Raw genomic sequence first — 8,593 nt, 5'->3', positions numbered from 1 at the left:
GGGAGGAGGGAATGGGTATATTCATGCCTAAGGGGTGAGGTGCACACTGTCTGGGGGATGGGCATGCTTGTAGCTCTGGCTCAGGAAGTGCAAAGGCAATATCTATAACCTAATCATTTATACCCTAGTAATATTCTGAAATAAAAAAACCCACACACACAAAAAGATCACATTTATTAAGTGAGATTTGTAAAAAATTAGTGAAATTTCCATTGTACTTCGAAATCTATCAATCAGGGAAAGCAACGCTGCTTCTTATTTTTTGTTAGCAAGATTTAGATGAGAAAAAATGTTTTCATAAGAAAAAATACAAAATTATACTGTATTTGAAGAATGATATGTACAAGAGATAATTTGACAATAAGTGTGGTTAGCATTTAGGACACACAATATGTTAGGCACTATTCTAAGCCATTAAATATATATGGCTTAATATACAAGAATATAAAATGAATAGCTCAACAATTCATTGGAAAAAATCATCAACTTTGGAAAACTTTTATTTTTAATTAAAAAAATAGTGGCATATATTGGGTGCAATGGGATATTTTGGTGTACGTTTACATTGGGAAAATATTAAGCTAAATAACAAAGCCATCACTTCACATATTTGTAATTTTCTGTTGTATAAACATTTAAAAATCTACTCTTTTAACCCTGACTGCAGACATCCCAAATGAAAAATCTCTCATATGTAAGAACCAAATTATAATTTATGTTGCACATAAAGAAATTATCAGGATGAGGGTCAGAAGAAATTCAATATCACACAGATTTCAGATACAGGAATAATGTTTAAAATGTGTAATTGAATCCAAAAGAAAATTTATATAATGTGGAAAAAACAAGCAATTATAAGCTTGATGAGCCATGCTTTTAAAAGAGCCAAATAGAAAGTAAACAATTGAAAATATAATTAACTTAATATACATCATATGGATGAAATACTAAATTATAGTGAGCTAATGAGGTTAGTAAAGTGGAATATTGAACACAATGTAGTTAAATACCGTAAAAAAAGAAAACATGGAAAATACAAATATACATATATGAAGAAAATAATAAAAACAAATGGGCCACATCTCTTTATTTATCTAGATATATTAAAAAATGCAAGGAAATAGTCAAGGCATTGGTTATGAATAAGTTTCTAAAACTGAAAACCAGACATGAATCCATGAATCCTTAAATCCACTGAGTTAAAAAAATGCAGCGTGTCAACATGAGGATAATTTTTTAAAAAGGCTTAAACAAAAGAATAGTCAAGCTATATAACACCAAAGAAGAGGGAAACACTGAAAATGACTGGGGGAACAAAGATAACCTATGAAAATGAGAAAAAATTTCCATAGCTTGTGTGAAGCCAAAAATAGAAAAATAAACAATGCTGAGAGAAACTATCATTAAATCTAGAATTCAATGCTTAGCTAAAATAACTTTAACAAAAATGGGTAAACTAAAATAATTTCAAAGGAAAAAACACCAAGTGATTTAGTTGCAAATAGGAGCTTCCTAGGAGTGGCTTTTAAGAGAAAAGTAATGTTTTGTATGTAAAGTTAAAAGTGAAAATTAAAGAATAAGAGACTGGGTATGGGAATATCAAACACTGATGAGCATTGAATTAGAGAAGCCAAATAGCCTTTGGCAGCATCCAAATAAAAAATGGTTATGTGCGTGTGTGTATGTGTGTGTGTCTGTATATGTTAGTTCTACACGTTTTATTTAAATCAGATAACAAATCCTATACTACCTAATTGATAGAAGAATCTATAGAAGATTTTTTCCATCACTACTTTGTTAAAAATTAATGGTGCTTTGATTGTATATTTTGCAGAATATTCTTTTATCAGAACACATTTCTATCAAGGGACAGACAGTGGCATAGAGACTGACCACAAGATTCTGGACACCTAGGATGACTGTGTCATGCCCGCATAACACAGTTAAGGTGGATGCAATAATGACGTCCACAAGTACATGACCACAAAGAAACTCACCAGCAGCAGGATGGTCTGGGAGGCCCTTTCTTTGCTGAGGCTCCTGGGGGGAGGCTGGTGCTGTGAAGGTGCTGGGATTGCCTCTCATGACTGGACAAGAGAATCACCATGAATGCACTAGAGAAGCATATTTCCTACAAAAAAGGAGATACGTCTTTTTAGTGCCAGCATCGAAAGCAGACTCCTGTTCATATAACTTCTGGGAGAAAGGGAGCAGTATTTAGTGAGAATCCTTAGATTGGCCTGGGCCCAACTGGAAGATCTCCCAGTGTAGAAGATCAGGTTATTACTGAAAGACACAGAGAAACCCGAGGAAGAAAAAGAAATAGGAGCTGTAACACTTGAATTTCTTTTTGAACCTGGCAAACCAGGAGGTGCTAGGGTAGATGGTGATGACCTGGAGCAAGCTCAGGAGGCAGCTGTTGCAGATGGAGAAATTTCTCATCACCCTGATCAGGTAGAAAAATGCCTTACATTTGAAGTCATTTTGAAAATCCAACGAGTCAGACAGTTGTGAAAATGCTGTAAAAACCTCAATGAGGAACATCACTGTTTGTAGACAACAGCCAAGTCACTGCTGGTCACATCAGTGGGCTTAGGCCTACATTCAAGATGGAGTGTGGAGATGCACAGAGAAGGAGGAAAGTATTTGCTGAGAAGCCTGCTTGGAAAAAAAAAAAAGACATTTTCCAATGGTAACATAAGTGGAAAGTTTTCTCATTTTAACAGGAAAATAGAAACACACCTTGTTTCTGAAAAACAATAGAACTCACATCATCTGTTAGTATTTATGGGCAAAATTATTACCACTCCTATCATTTTTATTCAACCCAATGATCCTTGAGTAACCCTAACTAGCTCACACAAATTTTTAAATAATCAGTCTCTCTGTATTATTTTTTATGTTATGTAGTTTTTATACACCTAACACCATCTCAAGCACAACCAAGCCTGTGTAGCTGTCCATTAGCTGTGCTCCTACAACATTGGCCTCACTACTTGGAAGCATTTATTAATATTCTGCTTTCTCTGATTAAAAATTCATTCAGCATACAAAAATTACTCTATGGTGCTTGCACAAATGAACTGAATTAAATTTATGTTAAAGGAAAAACAATCACCAAGTCTAACAATTAAAATAAATCTTATATCCATTACATCTTTTCTGGGTTTTTAACATTCAGACTTATTGCCTAAAACTTTTTCTTTGGAGATATAATGGAGTTTTTCAACAGTTTGATGAAATTTCATTTATTCTGACCAAAAGAAGAAAAGATTTTATTAATATCAAGATGATGTTTTAAAAAAGCTTCTCATGAAATGTGATGATATTCTGAGTTGGACAATTAGTAGAAACCTTGAGCCTTAAAACAACATATATTTATCATATTGCATTCCTCAGTGTCAAAGACCAAAATTTGTCTTAAGAGAAGGAGGAGGAGGAAGAAGTCAGCAAGATTGAATTCCTTTCTGGAGGCTCTAGATGAGAATCCATTTTCTGGGGTTTCTTGGTTTTGGGTTTTGTCCCAAGCTTCTTGAAGTTACCAGCAATTCTTGGCTCCTATCTGCCTACTACCTGCAAAGCCAGCAGTGGTTGTTCTTATGTTATATCCCTGTGACACTGAGTCTCTTGCCTCCTGATTACACATTTATAGATTCTTATCATGACATTGAGCCATCTGGGTAACCCAGGGTAATGTCCCTATCTTAATGTCAGCTGATTAGCAATCTTAATTGCATTCTGTTATTGAACATCACAATAATTTAAACCATAAACTTCGACTTCATTTAAAAAATAATGTAGAAAACTTTGGTAATCCCTACCCTTCCAGCCCAATGCATTAGGACTATTTTGTAGTAATTTTCCATTATCCTTTCAGATGTTTTCCTACTTAGCATGTACTATAAATGCGGACTGTGTCTTAGTCCATTTTGTGCTGCTATAAAAGGAAACTGGAGACTGGGTAATTTATATAGACAAGAAATTTAGTCCAGGTGCAGTGGCTCACACCTGTAATCCTAGCACTCTGGGAGTCCGAGGTGGGTGGATTGCTTGAGGTCAGGAGTTCGAGACCAGCCTGAACAAGAGTGAGACCCCATCTCTACTAAAAATAGAAAGAAATTATCTAGCCAACTAAAAATATATACAGAAAAAATTAGCCCGGCATGGTGGCACATGCCTGTAGTCCCACCTACTCGGGAGGCTGAGGCAGTATGATCGCTTAAGCTCAGGAGTTTGAGGTTGCAGTGAGCTAGGCTGACGCCACAGCACTCACTCTAGCCTGGGCAACAGAGCGAGACTCTGTCTCAAAAAAAAAAAAAAAAGAAAGAAATTTTTTTGTCTCATGCTTCTGGAGGGCAAGAAGTCCAAGACTGAGGGACCATATCTGATGAGGGTCTTCATGCTGCATAATTCCATGGTGGAAGGGGATGGCAAGGAGGGGAGTAAGTGGGAGACAGAAGAACTCATTCTTTTATCAGGAACCCCATCCTGTGATAACTAAACTGCTCCTCTGGTAACAGTATTAATGAATTCAGGAGGGCAGAGCCCTAATGACCAGATCACCTCTTAAAATTCCCACATTTCAACACCACTGCATTGGGTATTAATTCTCCAACACAATTTTGGAGCACATATTCAAACCAGAGTGAACTATACCATGAACAGTGTAGTATTTTTAAAAACTAGACAGTTTTAAAAACTTAGAGAAAAATCAAAGTTAATTTCTAATTTTTGCAATTTATTGATTATTTTGGATTTTACTTTGGCTTGGTTGGATAGAGAAAAAACTGTCAAAAAATCTCTTATTGTAGAGCGAGAGGAAATGTATCTCATCAGAAGAAAACATTTCTCATGATTTAAATAGAGTTAGGTGTTTTTTTATTTTGATTTTGATTTTAATTCATTTTTAAAATAAAGGCCATGGGCCCCATCAACATATAATATGGTTTGGTTAAGAATGGAAAGCCCTAGAGCAGTTTCAGTGTGTTTATACCACTTATATCATAGAAGCCTATATACAGAAATTCAGAGAAGATTGGTAAAGAGCAATGAAATCCTCAATTAGGATATAAGGTATTGTAGATGCTACATAAAATCTTAGTTCTGTTACCTAAATTACAAATAAAATACTGTGCATTGTTTCCATGCAGGAAAAGAAGAGGTTAACTCTCATTTTCCATGTATATATTTGAAATTACCTTCCCATCGGCAGGTGCATAATTCTATGTATCCACTTTGCTTGTTTCCAATGTCCTTTTAAAAAATTTTTTTGAACTATAAAGAGTCTTCGTCATAGCTATTTTTAGAGACAGCAAAACTGCATGAAAATATCTAATACTGAGGGTGATTCCATCAGCAATATGGTAGGTAATATGTAGGATAACAACCAGACATTATTTCTAATTTGGCCAGAAGAGTTAGTTTACATGAATGCAATTGAGATCCAAGGACTTCCACTTAGATATTTCATATCAAAGGATTCTGGAACAATCTTTTTGACATTTAGTCTTCAACTTGGAAAACATGCCTATTATAATTATACTTGAATTCATCATCAAAAATATTTAAATTTTGAGGAGAGCATGAAAATTAGATTTGCCTCCACTGTGAGGCTTGGTTACTGATTCCATCTTGTCTGCCGCAAACCCCAGACCCAAACTGCCCCTGTTGTGCCAAGTACCCCTGTGGTAATTCCTCCCAGTAATACAGCAACAACTGATTAATGAGGACAGGACTCTGCTCATCCTGCTAAACTGCCAACATGATTAGCATTTCCAGTCTTGGATAGAGGACATATCAGATATTAAACTGATAAGAACAGATACGACACTTGATCTTAGCCAAAAGGCCGAGAAGCGATGCATCTCCAGTCTTGGAAGAAAGGTCCTGATATTGGATCCTACTGCTCTGTCAGCGAGCTTGTGGGCTGTGCTCCCACTTATGGTCCCAATGAGAAACTCTTGAATGGTGCCGCCACATTCCTCATGCAGAGGCTGCCACTGGACCCCGTCAGACCCCTGTGGATGCAACTACTCCTGCCCTGTCTGGACTGGGCTGACGCAGGGTCCCTTTATTATTGAACTGACTTTTTTTTTTTTTATTGTGGTATCTACAAGAAGAATTCCTAGATTTGACCATTTTTACTCTGATTTTTGACACTGCATTGCCTCAACTGCTTTACTGACAGAATTCCAACAATTAATAACAGAGAAGGACACCTATTGCAACATTGACTTCATGACACCTTTCCCCTGGCACCCGTGTCTTTCCTTGTGATAAACAGAAACTCAGACTTTACTGCTACTTTTTTCCCACCCCATGAACTCTGTCATCTGACAATGCAGCTGGCTAATATCATTACTTGCTTGACGACAGGTAGCTTTTCTGTGCCACAGAGCTTCTTCCCTGCTTATAGGGAGTCTGCTTTCTTCCACCACATGGCAAAGCTTCCAGGCTGGATCAGCTTCCACGGACATCTCCTCACCTTTATTCTTAGCTTTTCTGGAGACTCCTCTACTGCTATGACAACTTTACAGGCTAGAGCATTTGCAACACTCAGGCAGTCCCTGACACAGCTTACACTTTTCCAATCTGTACGGAGCTGTCTCATGCACAACAGCATGTGTGCCTTCTGGCCCTGGTGACTGTTTCATGCCCTTCCAGACTACACACCAATTTTTCCACCTGCTGAAAGACGCTCTCATGTTACAATTTCTGTCTTTCACTCGCATGGTCACATAGACTGTCCCACCAACCCTGACTACATCTTGACCTAGCAAGACCTTTACAGGTGCATTTTCTCACCAGTCTTAAACTTTAGAAAAATTAAATTTAATAAAGTTTAATTGAGCAATGAATAATTTACAACTCAGGCAGCCTCTGGGACCAGAAGAGGTCAAAGATTTGCTCCACAATGTGGGCAGAGAGCATTTAGAGACAGCAAACACAAATGAGATACAGAGACAGCTTCACTGATTACAGCTCAGCCTTGGCCTTTTGGGGGCAGGTCTGAACAATTGGCAGGCTGTGGGTGGCTGAAGGTCGGTTGCTGTTAGTGCCCAAGACTCAGATATTTTCTACACAAAACATACTTATAAATTAGGTTTCCAGTTTCTTTACATATTAAGTTAGGTTGCAGTTTCTTTCTTAAAGACTTAAGGTAGGAAGGCAGCCTCAGGCCACAATTAGTTTAACTGTCTCTTAGGCCACCTCCATCGCTATTTCTACAACCTGTACCACTTGGAAACACTTGACACCTCAGTTGTGCTTGACAGTCATTTGGTACAGATTGGACTCAAAACTTAGGTTTGATTGGGCCATCTCCAATATCAAGATTTGCACCTATGACATCGCCTCCTGCACACCCAGTGTCTTTAGACCTTACTACTTGTTTCTGAGTCCTTTAGATCCTGTCCCATTCTGGTCTGCCATTGCTCATAATCAAGCAGCTCCAAGCCTACTACCGCTAAGTCCAAGTCTGTTCAACTCTTTTTACATCCGCATGTGACTATGTATTTCTAAGCCTCAGTACATCTGGTGGCTCTTGCTGCCCTAGGTGGCCTCATGTTCCATATTCAACTGTGGCTTCTCCAGACCTACTCACCAACTTCTCAGCACCAAAGTCAATGAAAATGTTCATCACAGGGTCATTTTAGCCACCCACCGAGCAGCCAACCTTTCAGCTTGTGGGTAATGCCTTTGCCAACATTCCGCCACTAGTCCACATTTACAGTCAAGCCCCAGTTACTTCCTATTAAGGTCTCTTTCCCCACCTTCGTGAGTTTCCTCCAGAGCCACAGCGGATCCTCACTCTCTTTATCTCCCCTCATTTTCAGCCAACACTGGGACAGCTGTGCCTTCTCTGCTGATGACAGAGTTCGGTTCTCACTGGGCTGTTCCAGGGATGCTGTCAATTCCTGACTTAGCATCACACGTGCCCTCTTACTGGGTAACTTCATACTGATTGGGGCACCTGCACTGGCTGGTTGGGCACCTCTCACCTGACTGCCATCCAGGGGGGATGGTGACCCTTTTCTGGCGATTCTCCTTTCCCCACCTATGGCTGCACCCACCCCCTTCTTGCATTCCTTCACCTGCACAACAGGGGCTATATGACCCCTGGGGAAGTTAATCAACCAGGACAATCCAAAGCCATCAAATATGATACACTATAACAAAAATGAAGTGTTAATACACAAATGAATGCATATGTATAGGCTGTACATTTTTTCTCTGACATCAGGAACTGCAGATGCTGGCCCATCCCAACTTTTCCTGGGACTGTCTTAATGTTATGTGTCTGCGTTTCTCCTTTCTCTGTATTGGAATTTCCCCCCAGGAACAAAACTGCCTTTTGCTTGTCAGATAATGGGAAATAAATCTGACTAAAATGTAGTGGCCTTCTACCTCAGGAAAATTGTTAGTGGCCCAGTGGCTAGGGCATGTTGAGATATCTCTTCTCAGGTAAATGGTAAGTTTTTGCATCTGGCTCCTTCCACAACCAAGAAAAAGACACAGTGCGTAGTGGCTTCTTTAGATTGTGGAGGCAGCATATTCCCTACCTGGGTGCATCACTGCATCCCACTTGCCAAAT

At 38.7% G+C, this 8,593-nt stretch overlaps 1 pseudogene; it reads right to left on the bottom strand.

Moving 5' to 3' along the window:
• Positions 1 to 5,682: 5,682 nt before the first annotated feature.
• LOC138383134 (U2 spliceosomal RNA) lies at positions 5,683 to 5,860 on the bottom strand (annotated as a pseudogene).
• Between the last annotated feature and the right edge of the window lie 2,733 nt (positions 5,861 to 8,593).

The sequence above is a fragment of the Eulemur rufifrons genome, chromosome 4, assembly GCF_041146395.1.
Source record: "Eulemur rufifrons isolate Redbay chromosome 4, OSU_ERuf_1, whole genome shotgun sequence".
Lineage (NCBI taxonomy): Eukaryota > Metazoa > Chordata > Mammalia > Primates > Lemuridae > Eulemur > Eulemur rufifrons.
Note: the sequence above shows the minus strand (reverse complement) of the source record. Positions and strands in the feature narration are given on the sequence as shown.